This window comes from Peromyscus maniculatus, chromosome 8 (genome assembly GCF_049852395.1).
Source record: "Peromyscus maniculatus bairdii isolate BWxNUB_F1_BW_parent chromosome 8, HU_Pman_BW_mat_3.1, whole genome shotgun sequence".
In the NCBI taxonomy this organism is placed as follows: domain Eukaryota; kingdom Metazoa; phylum Chordata; class Mammalia; order Rodentia; family Cricetidae; genus Peromyscus; species Peromyscus maniculatus.
The window spans coordinates 26,679,122-26,699,645 of NC_134859.1; the positions used below are offsets into that span (position 1 = coordinate 26,679,122).

A 20,524-nucleotide genomic window follows, 5' to 3' on the forward strand; every position below is an offset into this window, starting at 1 on the left:
AAGAAAGGCAACTTGGACACTGGTAATTTGATTCCAGATTCAAGTTACAAGCCCCAGCACTGACTACTGCTTACCCCCTAACAACCACACTTCAAAAGACAATATATGCAACCATTCAGAGTTTTAAAGATAATTTTATAATACTGATTAATGATCTCAGGTACCTGGTACATTTCCTATGCCTAAATTTTGCACCTTGGTATCAAAATTGGCAATGGAGGCACAGAATTTGTAAACAAGTTGTTCAAGGCCACACAGAATGTAGACTTTTGGATGATTGCTAGGGTGGGTAATTCCACTCTGCTTTCCCAATAACAACAGAGAACATGTTGAAATAGGCCATGGGGCCTCACAGTATCTGAAAGTGTCCAACTAAAATATCAACACAATAATAGACATACACTTTAAGTATGAGTTGCACATAGACATTCGTAAATCCTAAAAATGCCCTCTTATCATTTCTTTGTTTTTGTTAGAAAATATTATTGAAGGACAGAGCTTATGGATGCATTTTCATAACCATTTATTTGATGACTTTATACTATAATTAAATACCACCATATAAAGCACCCTTTTAAAATATCATCCAACATTAGGTATCTGTTGGTTAATATAGGTCATGACACAGAATGGATGATCATTTAGTGATTATTAACTTAAATTTTGCTTTTTGACTTTGAGAATTGTAGTTCTTAAGACAATGAATGCTAAAACCTAAGAACATTTTCTCTATCTAAAATCTTACTATCCAGAACCTTCTACCTTACTTAACAGAAACAAACCAGTAAGCAATAAATAAAATGTTTCCAAGTATCAATACTGATTCAGTTTGTTCTATTTCAGTGAAAGAAAGAAATGAAGTAGAAATTTGCTAGAAAAGTGGTTTACAGAGTGATATTAATGAGGGATTTTGTATAAGATGCTTTAGAAATGATTGCTGTGGTAGAGTGCAATTGGAAATGTGTGTAGAAGAGGTAGACATGGAGATATTCTTGGCAGATATTTGCATTTGAAGTAGAATGGAACACTCACTCCAGCCTTAATGGTGGGAACACTTATTTTAAGAAAGACCAGGGAAAACCAGTGATTTTTGCACCTTCTGAAAGAAATAATGGATGCCCAACACAAATATTCCAGTGCAGCTGTGGATTTATTATTAGTTCATTTCATGGATGTCAGGGATCTCCTGGGAAGAGGTAAGTAAATAGGCAATAAGTAAATGGCAACTTCGATAGGTTGGCTTAGATGGCAACAGAAGGGTCACAGCCAAGATAAAGCAGTGATCTCATACTCCCATTTTTCACCACTCTAAATACTAGACATTCATAGACACTTGTCTGCCCCCCATCCCCCTCAACTGGAAGTATAAGGGCATTTGCCTAAATAGAGTGGGAACATGCACTCTGTGTGAGCAAAAGGCTAACCTGTCTCAGTCATCTCATACAGGCCTGCTCACAGTAAGTATAGGACAGATAGTTGCGCATGAGTGCATGTGTGCGTCTGTGTCGGTGTGTGTATATTTTAACAGTTATTGCATACAACCTCTGAATTAATTTGAAACCTATAAAGGCTTCTCACAGACCTCATCTTATGCAATAAGATTATGGTAAGGAGATTTTAATGCCAGCTGTATATTTAGTATTAGTATACAATTTTTTGTTGTAATGATATTAACAATATTGCTGGATGTTGCTTCAACATAACCTGTACTATATGAGAGGGCTAGCATGCTTTCCTGCAACATTTTCCAATGATGGAATTTTAACTGGTGTATTGACTTTCACAATATAAGTAGCCACTCACATATGGCTTCTGAATTACTACAAGTAAGAAACTCAATTTTTTGTTGCTTAATTTTAATTTTAGCTTATTTTACTTAATCTAATTCAACAAATGACAAGCAGCTGCTATAATAAACAACCTAAGAACAGATAAATCATCAGTGAAACACCATGACTTGGAGCTGAATGATGAAAACAGGGCTCATGAACAGTGTCTTAATTATTTATTTAGACTAGTCTTAGCAAGAAAAATATAGGAAGACAAAAAAAAAGCATGATGCTCTTACTATGCTGAAGCTAGAATAATGTAGAAACAGATGGCAAAATGAACATTGCAGTGCAGAAGGAGGAGAAGAAAATGGAAAAACTTTGTCCAAGACCTTTGACTCTAAGGTCAAAGATGAACAAGCTTCAGGAATCTGACTTAAAATGTTAACTTATTGTGATAATTCTTAAACAGTTTTTGTGTGTATAGGATAATTGTAGTTCCTGAATACATAAAATCTTTGTCAATTAAATCTTTGAAAAAGAACCTAGATAAACAAAAGGGGGGGGGGAGTCTTTACAGCCCTGTTCTTTCGATGTCTGCCAAGACCTCTTTGCTAACTGAGTCAAGATGTTTGAATTTTGGCAGCTCTTTTTTCAGATGTCAAGAGACTAGGCCAAGGGTGTAGGAGATAGGACTGAAGGGTGTTGAGATTACACAGGGTTGCTTGATGAAAATGTAGAAACTTGGTTTCTCAATGTGAAGAATAGGTCTGTAAAAGCATCTTGTGGAATGAGTATATAGTACCACCGAGTTGGCATACAGCCAAATGTTTATGACTTCAGGTATGAGACAAAATTATGACATGCATAGTGATCCAGAAATTTCCAAACCAAGATAGATTCTTGTGTCTCAGAATATTCTTTTATTATTATTTTTAAATTTAATTTATTCATTTATTTTACATCCTGACTGAAGCCTCCTTCCTCTCCTCTCACTCCCTCCCTTCTCCCCTTCTCCCAATCCACCTCTCCTCTGTATTCGGAAGACATTGAAAAGGTAAGGAGGGACAGGAAAAATAGAGTGGTACCTACTTAACTCAGACAGAAAGAGAATACCCTGGAATGAATATAATTCTGTTTAACAGCAACATTGGTGATACAGTATTGTCTGCTTACATGACAAAAGACCAGAACTCAGGGACAGAATTGTAGAACTGCAAACTAACATAGGCCAAAAGCAATGAAGATAAATGGATTTGTGCTTCAACTAGGATCCAGGGACCTTCAACTATGTACACCCCACAGGCTTTTGAGTATCCAAACAGCATTGGAAGTATCTTTTAATAAACATTTCCTTATTATACAAAAATATACTCTATTTCTTCACCTCTTCAACTTGACTCTAGAGAACAGAACATTCCTAGGAACTGCAAGGAGCTACAGCACACAGTCTGCCACTGGTCCTTCTCTACCATTGGGAGGTTTTTCTCCCATTCTTCCATCCTCTTCTTTTGTTCTATTTTTATTGCATTTTATTTATTTATCATATGCATGAGAGCATCTCTCTCTCTCTCCCTCTCTCTCCTCTTTCTTGTGTGTGCTTGACATGGTCCAAGGGTGAATGAGGGACAGAGGACACCTTGAGTGATTTGATTCTTTCCTCTCACCTTATGGGTACCAGGGATCAAACTTGGGTTTAGGGGCTTGGTCAAAAGTGTCTTTACCCACTGAGCCACCTCACTGTCTCCTTTCCATATTTGCCCCCACTTTCCTAAAATATTCTGGACTGTATGGGAAATGTTACATACTTTCTATTTCTGCAATAAAGTGGAAGCAAAAATGAATGATTCAAGAGCACTTAACTAAGATGTCATGACATGGAAATAGAAACAAGCAGAAAGCATGACATGCATTCAGATCATATAAATTAAGTCATATCAATGGATTAGAGTGAGCATTGAAAATTCTCTACATACACAATTCTGTACTTTGTATACAAATATTACCTTAATATAACTGCATATCAGAACCATGACATAGATAATGCATAATGTTATATATCCATTTAGTAGACAAAAACTGAGTTCAGAGAGGTTAATAGTTTGATCCAAATTTCAAAGCTAAAAATCACTAGAAGGCATAATTTAAATGATATTTTCCCACTCTAAAACTCACTCTCCTTAGCATAGTATCTATTTAATTTTTAGCTTAGAATCTCATTGAGAATATTGTTCTACTTGACTCTTGGCCCCAAGAGGCACAAGGTACTTTTCCTTTTGCAATGACTATCTTGAATACCTACTGAATATCCATTAACCCATTTCCACACAGTCTTTCCCATCCCAAAAGGACATGACCTCATCCTAAAGTGTCAGCCAACCATGGTGAGAACACAACTTTGCACAGGACAGATGAAGTAGCCAGAGACGTAATCTGTGAACTTTCAGGAGTATCTGTACTTTCAGTAGTATCACTGGGGAAAAAAATTACTAACCTTTTCCTCATCTTAAATCACCACGATGATAATGCTGCTGTCATAGTGCTGTTGTTGTTGATGATGAATTGGCCTTAATTGAATAATGTTATATCTGAGGATTACACACATTACATTTATTATAGTCTTAGGGGCAGCCATCCTAATACTCATCTTGCAAGTTTAGAAACTGAATCCCAGAAAGTTTAAATGGCTTCCCCTTTTCTGAAGGGAAACTGAGGAGAACTGAATCTGGGAGAGAGGGTAGGTGGTAGTGGGTGAAGCATGCATGGAGTGTTGGAAGGAGGAGAAACTGTGGTCAGGATGTAATGTATAAGAGAAGAATAGATAGATAGATAGATAGATAGATAGATAGATAGATAGATAGATAGATTAATTAATTAAACAAACAAACAAATAACCACTTTCCCCAGGTGACACAAATGCTAGTTTTTGATATTGATGCTACATGATCCTCCTAATCCCACGCTTTTTCTACTGTAAAGATTTAAGTGAAAAGTAAGTACATGCATGTGGAAGACTGACATCACTTTCAATCTGGCAATTTGCATTACCTTCAGTCTTTCTAAATTGTTTCTTATGCAGAAGCTTTGTGATAGGGCTTGTGAAGTCAGGCAAACATCTGATTGTTTTAGTGTCCATGATATTTCTGTGTCTTTCCTGTAACTCTACCTGCCCACCTCAACAGTCAGTAAATCCCATTTCTTTATCCTCTTGTAAAAATCTTGGAAACAATTGACCTCTTGTCATATGTACCTTGGCACAGGCATTGCCTTTACACTGCACTGCCCCAACTATCATTCTGCTCCGAGAGGTTTGTGTTCACCATGAAGCCAGCAGCATTCATGCTGTCAGAAGTTACATTGCTTAAACCTGATTAGACTCAGCTCTTAAAACCTCTTTGCAATGCAGACTCAAACCTAAAATCACATGCACACCAGGCAAGTCTCTACCACTGAACTATGCCTACATCCTGAACTTTACTTTCTGATTTTCTACATTATTTTTCCACAAAAGCATTGCATTCTGGAAGAGAATTTTAAGTGAGTCAGCATTACTCCAGAAACAACATAGGAAGCTAATTCCCCTTGGCAGTCACAAAGAAGCTCAAGTCTCAACTCTTGTGGTCATATTTGTTGCTATTTGCAAACACATTTGGGTATGGAGTTGGTGTAATTGGTTTCCAAACAGAGATTTCAACATATTAAAGAGAAAAAAAAAAGAAAAAAGCTTAATAAATTCCAGAATTTTGGTTAGTTATTGTGTTGACCTGGTTTACATAAAATAATGAAGATGTTATCTGATGTTCTTGTGACAGCCCACAGTTCTGATACTAAATTAAGTTACTGAAGAATTAAAGTTTTGTGAAAGAACATTTCATCATTGTGCAGTTGTGGAATAAAGCCAACTGATTCTAACAATTACAGATTCTAGTTGAGAAGACATGTTTATTAATGAATGATCCCCTTGGACCACACACACATTCCCTGGAGCAGTAATATGTGCTTAAAATGAAAAGCTATAGACCACAATTCAACCGTAATAAAACAGACTCCAGGGAAATAAAACTACCAGCAAAGCATTTAAGTATAGGTAGAAAAGTCATTTGTAAGGGAATTGTAAGATAAACTCTACAAAGCAATAAAATATTAAACACTCAAGTATATTACTATAGCACAGTGTGCTCCCTTCTCTTTCTGCATCTCCTCACTTTCCTCAATTAAGATTCTCTTCTTAGTTTATCTTACTTTCTCTCTAGGCAGAATGTAGATATCTCTTTCAGGTTGTGACACAAATCACTGACAAATTCCAAGTGCTACCCACTCTAGAAGTTGCATGTAAAAGTCCAAGTGCATTCAACCCTAAGCCACATTTCAACCAAAGGAGTGAAGGTGGAACGGAGCAGCTTGAGTTAAATTAGTGAGAGGGGATGGTTGGAGGTGGTTAGCAGTGAAGTCTATTGTAAGACCTCATGATGCCATATCGACTCTGTGATGAACAAATACCAGTTCCTCATTCAGAATTCTTGAGCACTTGGAATAGAACCAGTGAAACAAATTTTGAGGTCCTGTTATTGAAAATATCTTAATAGATAGTATCTTGTGAACACTGTTCTGTTTTTGCAGTGAGACTTTTAGAAATTTTCCTTAAATATTTGAAGTATTTACTGGTAGAAATGTACTTCTCCATTAGGGAAATAAATTCTTACAAATCAGGAGTAGACTATGTGGAGGTTCTTTTATAGGCATATGAGTTCCATATCAGGAAAGGACTTTCAAGGCCTCTTTGGCCACCGTTTTGTTTTGTTTTGACTTTTATTCATGGTACTCAAATATGCTTTGTGTTGTTTGAACAACTAACTATAATTGGATTATGATTTAAAGAACGCCCTTCCACTGTGTAGTGACTCCTCAAGTCCTCACCCCTCTGGAATAGAAACTCTGTTTCCCTATCACCTGTATGGGTTAGTGAACAGGGCCAGGAACATGTTTTATGGAAGACTGAAGAGTGTTTCAAGTGTTTCAATGCAATGACAAACAATGTCATTTCTATGACAATATAAAGCAGAAACTAAGAGGGCACAGTCTCATGAAAAGTAGTGAAAATGTGAACATATATCCCATCAAGCTGGATTGCTTCAGAAAAACCACTTTTCTGGATAACTTCAAACTAAGTCTCTTTGACCAGATCCCCTGTGACCCATTTATAAATATTCTTTTGAACTCAATAAAATTCTCAAAAAGCTCTACAGCTTGAATTAACCTATAACTGATTCCAGTTTAATTACTCTCATTTTAGCCTTGGAATTTTAATATATGTTATTCAAAGGGACCAGTGTAGGTTGAGCATTTTTATTAAAATTTTATATTTATTTTGTGTGTATTGGTGTTTTTCTGTATGTTTGAATGTTTTCCATATGCATGCCCAGTGCCTGTGGAGGCCAGATCCCCTGGAACTGGGGTTATAGGTTATTGTGAGCCACCAGGTGTGTGCTGGCAACCAAACCAGGGTCCTCTACAAGGGCAGGAAGTACCCTTAAACACTGAACCATCTCTCCAGCCCCTTTTTTCTTATCACTTTTTAATACTCTAAATAGATACACCTTGCAAGTCCTTTCAAGCCAGAGTAATTACAATCTACTTATATCTAGTACATTTATTTTAGCAAAATAACATTCATTAATGGAAATAGCTATAAATTAATCTAAGAAATTCTTACAACTGTTTTTCATCTACTTATCATAATAAACACACATTATGACAGCTGCTACTTCAAAACACAAATAACCACTCAGCCAAAAGATATATTTTCCTAGAAACTTAAAAAAAAAAAAAAAACTAGCTCCATTGGTTACCTCCTTTTTTTGGGATACATCATGTTCACTGGGAGTATTTGAATATAGGTATTTCAGGGATAAAGACTGGTAGGATATTAATGGCTTGTTTCCCCCAAGTATTTCACCTTTCATCATACTTAAGAGTGGACATGTCTTACTCTCTTGTTGGGTACAACATTTGCTTGAACATCTTGTCAATCAGCAACCAGTCAGTTGATTAATCAGGCTTACTGGGGCCACACAACAACGTTGTCTTTGCTCTGATTAGCCCTTCAATTTGTGGATGACAAATCACAGTTTCTGAAGCGCTTAAATATTACTTAAAAATACATAAATCTAGGGTTGAGCACTCCTTAATTTCTTATTGTCTAGATGATGATCAGTTGAGTCTCTGTTTTAATTGCCATCTACAGCAAGCAGCTTCTCTGATGAGGACTGAGAAATGCGTTGACATATGGGTTTAATAATAAGTTATTGGCAGTTATCTTAATATTGTGTGTATTTAAGAAAATAATAATCTATATCACACCCCTTACTCCAGAGCCTAGGGAACTTTGAGGAAGAGGAAATTAAAAGATTATAAGAACCAGAGATGAGAGTAAAATTCAAGGACACAAAGGAACAGGTGCATATATGATCTCATGGAGATTGTGTCAGCATGGTAATCTCTAGGCAGAAAAAATACCAACATGGAAGGGAAGAGTTTCTCATAAAATTTTACCATTAGCTGAGGAGCTGTTGGCATTTGATAGCTGCTTGGAGAAGAAGAGTCAGTTTTCTTTAATGGTGTGACCTCTAGGTGGTCAACCACATGCTAGGCCAGATACTACTCTCTAAACAGTTGGGCATCATAATTGGACTGGATGAGCTTCAGAAGAGATGGAGAAAACCGAAGGTGGGTGAGTAGAGACGTGAGAGTGTAGAGGGTGGATCTGAGAGAAATTGAGAGGATGAATACATTCAAAATGCACTGTATAAATGTCTCAGGGAATAAGTAAATTGTTGTTTTTTTAAAAAGCATAAAGTTAGTAATCCCATTATCTTAAGTATTTAGTGTCACAGTTCCCAGGCTTCTCATATTGTCCTCTAAAATAGAATGTAATGAAAGAAGAAAATATCTAATAACAAAAAGAAAAATTCTGACTTGGTTTCCAACCTAAAGATACACAGACAAATTATTAGAAAGGATTATGTGAATTGATCTGCAACCATAATCTTTAGTCTGTGTAGGAAGATAATTTTTACCTTCAAATAACTAGTTCCATTTAACAAAAAGCCTTTTGCATGGAGAAAAATATGTGACAGGTTCTCTAGACTCCCACACCATAAAAGACTTAGCCCAAACAATAATTCAATAATGTATTGAGTACTTATACTGGAACATTTTCTAAATTATTTGCCAAAATACAGTAGCCCCTGCTTCCAAGAACATTGTATAGATCACACATTCGTTTCCTTTCAGTAGGCATTAACAGCCCCATTTAATTTTATTTTTAAAAAGACTTCAAAGAGCTAAATAGAAGGAAAAGCTCTTACCAGGTATAATGATTTCACTTGCATTTAGTCCTAAGGATGCCATATTCTCCACACTAGGAAAATTAAGGAGGCTTAATTCTCAGCATTGGCAGAATACATTATATCCCTCCCAAAATAAGTACTCAACACATATGGAAAGCTTATAACAGGGATACATAACGAACTCCTAAAAATGAGCAATGGATATTACATTTAGGGAGCGAGGTTAGTGATACAAAGTCCTTGTTCTTTCTTTTTGTTAAAAGAGTGAGTGTTACCCCAAAAACACAGTGCCTCTTTAGTCACTCAAACTCATCAAGTGATTTATTCTTGTTAGTAACTCTAGAAATCACTTACCAAAATATTAGGCTTGCCAATCATGACTTAAATGTTGTTTAATTTTGTTTGTTTGTTTATTTGGGTGGGCGGGTGGTTTTTTTTTTTTTTTTCAAGACAAAGATTCTCAGTGTAGCCTTGGCTGTCCTGTAATTCACTCTGTAAACCAAGCCAGCCTTAAACTCAGAGGCCCACCTGCCTCTGCCTTCCAAGTGCTGGGATTAAAGACATGCACTACCATGCTTGGTTGTGATTTTATTTTTGAAAACACTTCATTTCAGATAAAGAAAGAAGTAGCAAAAATAAAATTTCTCTTAAGATAAAATTTCTCTTAATTTGAATCTTATTACTCAGGCAACACATTCCAATGACCCATCTTAGCTTTTCTCAGATACATGCCTGCTTTCTAGTCCTCACTTCTCTTTCTTCACTGCCCTCCCTCTCCAGTTACCATGTTTATAAATAAAGGTTTTCCTGATATAAATATCAAGGCCACCTTTTAAACATTTGGAGATAGAATACTGTTTACTTCACCCAAATTTATCCCAACTCTCCTATATTTGTACCTGTGGTGGAGCTCTTCGTGGTTATTGCAGTAATTAGAATGTATTGGAGACAAAAAAACATAAAGCTGTTGATCCTGTTTTATGAACATTGAAGATATATATATGTGTGTATATATATATATATATATATATATATATATATAGTATATGTGTATAATATTGCTCTTGACATTAGTCACACTTAAGATTGGAGATATTATAACTTTCTGAATATAATTTATATTTATATAAATTTATATTAAGTTATCCAATAATACTATAATAACAAATGAAACCAAAACTTGAACAATTCTTACAATGTTTATTCCCCCCAAAATATTCATGAATACTTTCTTTTATTCCAGTAAACTATGTTTAGGTATAAACTATATAAACTAAATTTAGGGAAGATTATTTTTTATCATTTTTTTTGTGTGTGTGAATGTTATCCTTCACATGTACCTCCATTGGGCCTTTTTAGGCAGACATTACATCATGCCTTACAAAGTTTTGATTCTTCTACAACCTAGAAATTTATTAATACATGGTTGATTCTAGTATATTAAGTTCCAGTAACATCAAGTCTGCTATTAGCATAAAGGAAGGCCAGTAGGTGTTCTGTCCATCAACTTATCCTTTATACCTAAGATAAACTGCTTCTTTCCTCCCTCCTTTTTATGTCATTTTTAGCTCTGTCTTTATAACAAATGCCCGTGTGATACCAAAAAAAAATGGCATTAGAATTTTAGATTTTCTTTTTTTTTTTTTTTTTTTTTTTTTTTTTGTTTTGGTTTTTTGACACAGGGTTTCTCTGTGTGGCTTTGTGCCTTTCCTGGAACTCACTCTGCTCACTCTGTAGTCTAGGCCAAATTCACAGAGATCTGCCTGGCTCTGCCTCCTGAGTGCTGGGATTAAAGGCTAGGCTCACAACCAAAAATAGACTTAATTTTTTAATGATCGTGTATGAGAATATAGTGCTAGTCTGGTTCTTACATAGCATGCCTGAGACCCTGGGTTCTAGCTCCACATTACAAAATAAGTAAGTGACCAATCAATGCACACCCTTTCATTTTCATCTTTATATAATGTTTCAGAATACATGGTTAATTTGTGTGGATTTGATGGAAGAAATAGTTAAAGAAAAGAAAATTAACAACACACATGACTCTTGCCTGGGAGATTTTTCTTCCTGACTATAGAATAAATAAAACCAGCAACAGAAGATTAGCATGAATAATGATATTTGCACATGATTAGAAAATGTTAGGTCTACTTTTCCTAATAATTCCAAATGCAAGTCAACCTAATATTTATAAATAAGGGACCTCGTTTTTTGTCATCAACTGTTACTGACATCAGAGCTACCAATTTGTGAACGCTTAAGTTCCAGGCTGTTTAGCTAAATTATTTTATTTAAGCCTCATGATGTTTTTGTGTTGCTTATGTTTTCTCTGTAAGGGAAAACTGAAGTTTATAGTCAAAACTGTTCTATTTATCTGACTACAAATGATGAGTCTGATACTGGAAACCAAGTCTATTTGGCTCAAAATCTCACACACTTATGCCTGTAAGAATCTGGGTTTTTTTTCCTGAATTTTTTTTATTTGTTTTTTTAGTGATGAGATGATGGGAATTGCCATTTGTACAAAGGCAGAATCACAATGTCACAAGCAGCCTAGGGGTCAGGAAGGGCATATCAATAAGAGAAGCAGCAAATACAGAGACAGTATCCTAAGCTGCCTCTGAAGATGACAACTTCTTCAATTGTACCTCTTGCTTCCCAAAGGAGGATATGAAGTCATTGTTGTTAAGATCCTCTGGCTTCTCAAGAAAAAAAATGGATACCTAATTTTCATATGAAATTGTTATTTAAGAAACATTCATCTAATCTCAAATTTATCCCCTGGTCACAGGTGTGACCTTTAATGTAAGCACTCATACTGGAGTTCTTCTGATTGGTATGTTGAAGCCATTCTTCTGATGAATAGCCATTGAATAGTTCCTGTGGACTGTAGCTTGTGTTATTATCTGAGAATTAGGAATGACTAGCATGGCCACTTGTGCATTTAATTAGCTTCCTGAATAGTGAACAGCTTGAAAAGCAAATAGTTTGTGTCTAAACTTCCTTCCAATTTCTTACAACTCAGGCAGATATTATAAGAAATAGTAAAACAAAGAAAGGATTTTTTCCCTACCGGAAGTATTTACTCATTCATTTATCCAACAAACTTCTATGAGGTCCCTACTGCATGATAATCACTATTCTTAAAGGTGGAGCAAAGAAATAAAAAAAAAGAGAGATTATTGAGCTAATTATAGGGTATATAAGAACACAGACAAATAAATCAACAAATATGTAATGTGGACAGTAATTATGTACACATGAAGATTGGAAAGGCATGGTAGGGAAAAAAGAGCAACAAAGAAAATGTTGCTAACTTACACATTTATGCATGATGATTATGGAAGAGAAGAGAAATTTTAATATAGACCTAAATAAACTTGGCCATGTGGTTGAAAAGAATATTTCTAAGAAGAAAGGAAATTCGTACAAGACCCTCCTATCCCCGCCAAAGAATTCAATTTAAAGCATTTTGCTGATAATCTAGAATTGAACTTTGCTTATAACAAAACTGAGTTTATGTAAAATGATTGGCTCATGGGTTTATCTAGAAGGAAATGGCAGTAGTTTATGTTAGTTGGGTATCTTGAAAGAAGAAATCAGTCAGAGTGAGCAGGTGAAAGCAGTTTCATTTATAGAGGTTGAAGCCTCCATGAGAACTGGGCTGTCTAGAAATGAAGGTTTCCCATTTTGAACCTGTTGAGTTTCAGATGCTTCTAGACATCAAGGAGATACTTGTATATAGAAGGATGGTAAAGAAGACTGGGCTAGATATGATATATGAAAGGAGACCAAAAAAAGTGAGTAGCATGTACTTGAAGGGCATGATCTAAAGAATGTGCATTGTAGTGAAAAAGTAAATGACATTTGCACATATTTAATGGAAAGATGGGTCATTGAGGAAGAAGGGCAGCTAGAATAAAGGAAGGTTAAGGCAACAAGGCCCTGGCCTGCCGGAAGTGTTGAGATAGACATAAATAGCAAGGAAAGAATAGATTTTACTCTAGAATATGCTTTGCCTGGAGTGATAATACACAGGATTCTCTCTCTCTCTCTCTCTCTCTCTCTCTCTCTCTCTCTCTCTCTCTCTCTCTCTCTCTCTCTCTGTGTATGTGTGTGTGTGTTGTCTTCATCACATATTTTAGAAGTGGCCTAAGTTAGATGATAGATGGATAGATAGATAGATAGATAGATAGATAGATAGATAGATATAGGTATAAATAGATGATACATGGATAGAAGGATGATAGGTATACATAGGTGCATATAGATCTCATAAATAAGATAGAATTTTTATGGTTTAATATATATGCCTTGGTTCATCATTTTTTTCTTTGCCCTTTACCTTCTAGATTTTTCTAAAGGTGTTCTTTCAAGAGAATTTCTTCTCAAGATCACGACTTAGAAATAAAGCATTGTAAATAAATGTGATGTTAATATTACCAAAGCTTGGTTCTTGTTAGAGGAGGTTGGAGACAAGCCTGTCGTAACACTCCCTTAATGTCCAAGCCAGACCGGCTGTCAGAGCTAAGTGGAGGAAGAGCTGAGGGAAAGTGTAGGAAAATAACCATAGAACTCTTAGATCTCAATGTACTGCAATACTGTTTTTTTGGAAAGAGACAAGAAACATTGCTTTTTGTAATCTGGAATCTACAACAAAGTGGGGCTGACTCCAATACTTGAAGTCTCAGGACGTTGTGCTCAACAGTGGCTCTTTCACCATGCTGGGTACTAAGTGCTCACTAGTGATCATATTTAGATCCCCTTCTGGTTTGATTTTGTAGCAAGTAACAGAGTTGACTGTTCCTCACTAACTTTAGCTTCATTGCCAGTCCATGGCTGGAGGATACTGGAAGTGTGCTGAGTGATGAATAATATAGATAAATAGTAGAAGTTGTAATTCTCTGCTTAGATGATACTGAGTGCCTGATCTTGCCAAACACCTCATTGACAGGTGGGAAAAATAGAGAACAGGTATTTTTAATGAATGATAGCCAGTAAAAATTATAGAGTGTAGTTTCTCTGAGTATAATGACAGATTTACAGTGTGTGGTCACAGAGTTTCTGACACATATTAGTGAATGAAAAAGATAGATTTTTCTACGTTCCTAATTCTAGGTAAACCATTCCAAGTCACATAGCTTTCTTGAAATTATTTTCATTCTATTTGACATGGTCCAGGTACTCCAAACTAGGCATAATTTAGGTTTTGTAAACACCATGATAAATAGATCAAGCTGCACTTAAGAACTGTTGGGGGAGAAAGGCCATGGAGATCGAATGACATTTTATTCACCTTATTTCTCTTTTGTAGTTAGCCATGACATCTCACCTGTGTGAAATCCTTGTTCATTTTTACTTTTCATTTTTAAGGAAGAAAGGGAAATGTGGTTCTGAAAAGGACAGCTTCCAATGCCATGTGGCACAATCTAAGCCTTGTCTTTGTTTTTTTCTCCTTAGAAATTTCCCTTAAAATGTTTTGTCTTGACCAAAATTTTTATCACATTGAACTTTAGCTACTACTGAGATGATCAGGAAAATTGCCTGAAAATCCTGGTCATAATCTGGTCTTTCAAAGGGGAGGAAGAGGTTGATGAGCCGACACCCAACTTTAACTTTAACAAAGGTAAAGATCTGACCAGTGGAGAGGACCTTCATGGTTATCACCCATTCCCTTGACAAGTTCACACTAAGAACTCCAAATGTACATTTGTTTATGTGTATGCATCTGATTGTGCATATGTCATGTACATATCTGTACCTGCAGAGACCAAAATTGGGTGACAGGTAGTTGTGAGCCAGTGGACATGGGTACTGGGAACCAAACTCAGGTCCTCTGCAAGAGCAGCAAGTGCTGTTAACTACTGAGTCATCTCTCCAGTCCAGCATTAAAGACTTGAAATCAGTACTAACATATTTCAGTTATAGATATGCCAAATGTAACAAAATTGTAATGAAGATTATCTCTACAATTTGGCCAATCCATTTCTCAGAACAAAAAGTTCTTTATCCTAAAGATATCACCTCTTATCAAACAACAGGCATCTTATGAATTGATTTAACTCACTTCAATGGGCAGTTTCTAGTCTCTTTCTTTGTCTCTGTCTCTCCATTCCCTCTGTGTGTGTCTATCTGCATATCTCTGTCTCTGAGATATCATTCATCCCTTATAAATTTATAGAGAATTCTAAGCCTCTCTCTCAAATTTCTTTATAATGAAGAGATGGTTGTCACTCATGTGTATGAGAAATCCACATGATAAGTGCACTGCTAATGCATATTCTTATCCAAGGAGTCAAAAATAGAGCTGCCATTTAAAGTATTATTTAAAAAAAATACTTCCTTTTAAAACTCTTTAATTGATAACAAGTCAATGCTCCCACAGCAGGAGCTGCCCATGTTCCTGCAGGAAATCTACTTAACAGGATAGATTTGGCATGCTGATGTGTTCACAACTGTACAGGAGAAATGAGGAACTTACTAGAATTTATAAATCAAGTTTTTCTAATAAAAGGACCTAAAGAAATCAAAGGCAGAAAGCCTTGGGGTAGACATTGCCAAATGCAGACCTATCTACAGATTAGTTGAGACCCCTAAACATCAGCAGGTATAATCAAATCAATTCTAGATCTGATGATAATGAGGCCATCCATATCTTACTTTGCTTTTCTGAACCCTACATTATACTATCAGGCATCATTTTTAAATATGAAAAGATTATCTCAAGTGGGCTGAATAACCACAATCTGTTGATCAGATACACGGAAGATAATTAACAGATGTTATACCACTTTCTGCCCATTTTTTTTTTTCAACAGCAGTGTTTTCCTCCAGGGTCTATGAGCCCTTCTGCATTGTCTTTTATCCATGTTTAAAGATGCAGATATGAATCCTTTCCATAGAGCAAAACTCAGATCCCACCAGAAAGCATTGGTTACCCTGGGGATTTGAATGGAAAGTGTCTGCTGTACACATTGGTGTTTGAATACTTTGTTTTCAGTTGTTGGTGGTGTTGTGGAGGAGGTAGAGTGTTCCAGCCTTGCTGGAGGAAGCACATCACTGGAGATGATGGGCTTTGAGGTTATACAGCCTCCCTCTACTTTCAGATTGCTCTCTCTGCTTCATGCTTGCTGTTAAATTGTGATCTCTACTCTCACCTTCCTGCTCTGTTTACCATGTCTGCCACCTGTTGCCAGGCCTCTGCTTCTCCATGATGGGTTTTTAATCCCTCTACAACTACAAACCAAAATAAACGCTCTAATCCTTACATTATTTCTGCTAATGGTATTCTGGACAGCAACAAAAAAGTAACTAATACGGTTATTCTCATAGCATACTTGACACTATCATACGAGTGAGCATGTTTTACCTGGCCATTTAATAGTGTAGCATGGCCCTTAGCTGAGTTAAGGTGCTAAGGACAGTTCTCAGCAGTATGGATGCCAACTTTCAGTACAGAGAGCCAGCAGGAAGAAGTGTACAGCGGAGTTCCCCCTTAAGGTCTATAAACAAAGCATATTCCACCTTAACCTCTTTTGGAAATTTCCCTAGCTTCTGCTCTAATGCAACCCTACAAACACTTCTCTTGTCTAAGGTTTAACATCTCTTGTGGGCCATTAGGCTTCTTGGTACTAAGAAATAACATGCCCTCAAATACCAGCCTGGCTGTGCAATGTGGACTATAAGTGTGCTCTACATCAGGAAATCCCTCCTCAATTTAAGGCAATGATGCAGTGAAGTCGAAATTTTATTCTAAAAGTAACTGGAAATCCTCTACTCCTGTAAGTGTTGATGATGTCACATCTTTGGGTCATGCCGAAACTGTATAGCCAGGTTTGTCTACTTCTAACTTGGCAGCCTTCTTGCCTTCCTTTAGGCTTATCTCTTTTCCATAATAATCCCTAAAGCTTTGCTCAACCCATTTCTTTAAAATCTTACTTTCTGTTCCATGTTACAATTTCAAACCTTATTTTCACCCAAATGCAGGCCTGAATTAGCAGGTTATCATGCCACTAACTGAGTAGTTTTTCAGTATTCAAATTTAAAATAGTATTGACAGCTTGTAGGTATTTTTTGTTTTGATTAAGAGACCTCTGATGGTTTTATGTTTCTTGATTTTTTTTCTTTTTGCTCATACTTTGTCTTAAAAATATTTTTAGTGGGGCTGAAGGAATGGCTCAGCAGTTAAAAGTACTATCTGCTCTTTCAGAGGACCCAGACTTGATTGCCAGCACCCACATGGTAGCTTACAACATCTGTAACTAGAACCCTGGGCGATATGATGCCCTTTTCTAGCCTTCAGAGGGATCAGGCATATACGTATTGCATAGACATACATGCAGACAATACAGCCATATACATAAAATAAAAAATTTTAAATGAAATAAAAATATTCTGGAAGATAAATGAGAGGGGAGAGAAGAGAAGAACAAAGGGGGAGAGGGAGAGAGAGGGAGGGGAGAGAACAAATTGGATTGTGGGAAATGAGATCACAAAGTTAAATCACAAATGTGGAAGAAGCTTACATTTACCTGTGTGTGTCAGACACTAGATTTGGGGTGTTTGCCCCGGGGGTACTATGCAGAGTGAAGTTGCCTGACTGAGTGAATTCTGGAGATGCTTTTCCAAAACAATCTTTAAGTTTTTCTATGCAATGCAGTCTTGTGAGACAGTGAAACAGCTTAGTGGATAAAGGCCCAATGACCTGGATTTGATCTCCTGAATTCACTTGGTGGAAGGCAAGAACTCCCCCATTACCCTCTGACCTCCACACCCATATCCTGGTGCAATCATATACAGTTATGTAATGACTCACAATATAAAATAAATAAATACTTGTAAGAAATGTTTTTTAAGTCTCTGCTTATCTCAAAAGGGGACATTTAACACTAAGAAGTGCTGTTGTCTATTTCCTGGTTGTTAATGTTTTTAAGCCATATTTAATCTTTAAATGTGTATGTGATTTCCTCTGAACTTTGAAGCATGTGGTAGCTTTTTCTGACACTTGAAATGACATTTCTTGGGGTATTTTGATGATAAAGTTAGACTTCAAATAATTCAGTTGCTGAAATGTAACCTATGCTAAATATATATTATAAAATGAGAAGAAATTTTGAATTGAATATGACAAAAGGGAACTTTCAGACATAGTGAGGCTGTTGCATACATGGATACACAGTGGCTGTGACTTCATGTACAAGATCTGCAAAAGATCAATCCATCCAAAATTTAGGCATAGATGAGAGAAGAGCTACTGGCAATTGATGACGGTGGAGTAGTATAGCTGAAAGTTTTTCTGTGTTCCCGCCTGGTGGCCCTATGGTACTATAGCCCTTCAGACCCAAGTAAACACACAGAGGTTTATTAAATTAAAACTGCTCAGCCATTAGCTCAGGCCTACCACTGACTTGCTCTTACACTTAAACTCAGTGCATTTCTGTTAATCAATATATCACCACGTGTTCCATGACTTTACCTGTGTGCCATTACATGCTGCTCCCTGGATGCTCGACTGGCATTTCCTCAGCCTCCCACTTTCCAGAATTCTCCTTGTCTGTTTATCCAGCTTACACTTCCTGCCTGGCTACTGGCCAATCAGAGTTTTATTTATCAACCAATCAGAGCAACATTCACAGCATGCAGAGCTATATACCCAGCAGAATAGCTAAAGTCAGGTTTTCTTCAGACATGCAGTCCCCAAGAAGCTGCCTGTGCTCCCATGGTCTTATATCCATATACATAAAGGCAACACTGACTGGACTATGAGTCTTTAAAGAGACATGAAGCTGGAAAGAAAAGGTGATAGGAGTACACGGGAGAGGAATTGGAGAGAAAGCAATGGAGGATGGACTAAATCAAAACTCATTAAAAGCGAGTATAAAATTCATAAACCCTAAAAGAAATGATCAAAATAGCAGAATTTCTAATTTATATATTGGATAGTAATTCCTACTTGATACATTCAGAGAGAAACACAATGTTGATTTGTAATATTTAACAAACTCAAATTATGCAATTTGTTATTTTAGCATTTTATTTGTGTTTTCCATAAGAATAATATTTAACTTTGATTAATCTCTTAGTATGTACCAAGCCTCATGGTGAGCATTTTCTTATTTATCTTTACAGAGGACATATGTGTTTGAAAAAAAAATGCAATGTTTTGATATTTTGTTTTTCATTTTAATCATATATAGAAACATCTCTTTATATGTATAAATAAAAATTTTATGAAGATCAATTTTTATTTAAATAACTATAAAAATTGGAATTTGGAATTTAACAAGCTAGAGCTGTCCAGAGAAGTCTAATCTAAGTTTAATCTAAGGATTAATTAATAAGTCATGATTAATTAATGTCTTAATCTTGAAAGATTAATAAATCTGAAAAGGTTTTATTGTATCTCAAAGAATTCTTTTTCTCTTATTGTAATATGCCTTAGAGCAATATCTAATTTTCCAAAGGGTTGAACTTTTAGGTGATATTTTTTAAGTTGTTATCAACAAGTTATATTAAGACTGATTCATCACTGTTACCAAGCCCTGACTTTCCTGTTAAAAACAGAGCACCATTTATGCATTCTTGAATGCACACTTTGAGTGAAGAGTTAATTAAGCATTTCTCACATCTTAAATAGGACAATGATGACTTTTATCCCTGCTCTCAAGGTGTCCAGATGACTAGCATTAGGATAGGAAGAATAAATGAGGTTAAATTAGATCTCCGCTGATTTTCTTCAGATGATGTCAAATGATTGGTTCTAAATTTGTAGTTCTTTGTGCACATTTACTTGAATGAGATTCAAGTATCCAAATGTGGAGAACAATCACTTTCCTATTTCATAGCTAGAAGCAAGAGAACAGAAGCCCTTGGATGGCTCAGGGATAATAGGAATTCTTCAGCCATTGCTTCATCAGCATGATTCTGTCTTGGGACTCACTGCCAGTCAGTCATACTTTTCATTTTAGTTGCAGTTTTAAAGAGGTTCCCTTTCTGTGACTGTCATTTCCTTTCGAAATGGTTTATTGTATTCTTAGGAATCTAGGTTGCTTTTTATAACATCGAGTCTCTGGGGAACTTGGCAGAATGAAACGCTCCCTAACTTAAAAGTGCCAACTTCCTGGTTTGCAGATTCCTCAGTTAAGGAGCTGAGAACTTACTATACATGCTCACTGGACACTTAAAGTATTTATATACTCAGTGTAGGTGAGTGACCTGGGAAAGCCCTAATATTATCCATAGAAGTATCTCAAATGGCATAACATAAGCAGATTCAAAACAAAACAAAAAAAAATTAAAATGCCTGTGTCAGAAATTGCCAGCAACTCCATTACTATGAAAGATGTTCATGGTAGTCATTCTTAAATATGGTTCTAAAGCAGTTATATGTTTATGAATATGTGTATA

At 36.1% G+C, this 20,524-nt stretch overlaps 1 protein-coding gene across 2 annotated transcripts in view; it reads left to right on the forward strand.

The window, feature by feature from the left end:
* Gabrb2 (gamma-aminobutyric acid type A receptor subunit beta2) overlaps positions 1–20,524 on the forward strand; it is a 216,687-nt gene that overhangs the window by 134,917 nt on the left and 61,246 nt on the right. The gene's annotated exons all lie outside the window — the stretch shown is intronic.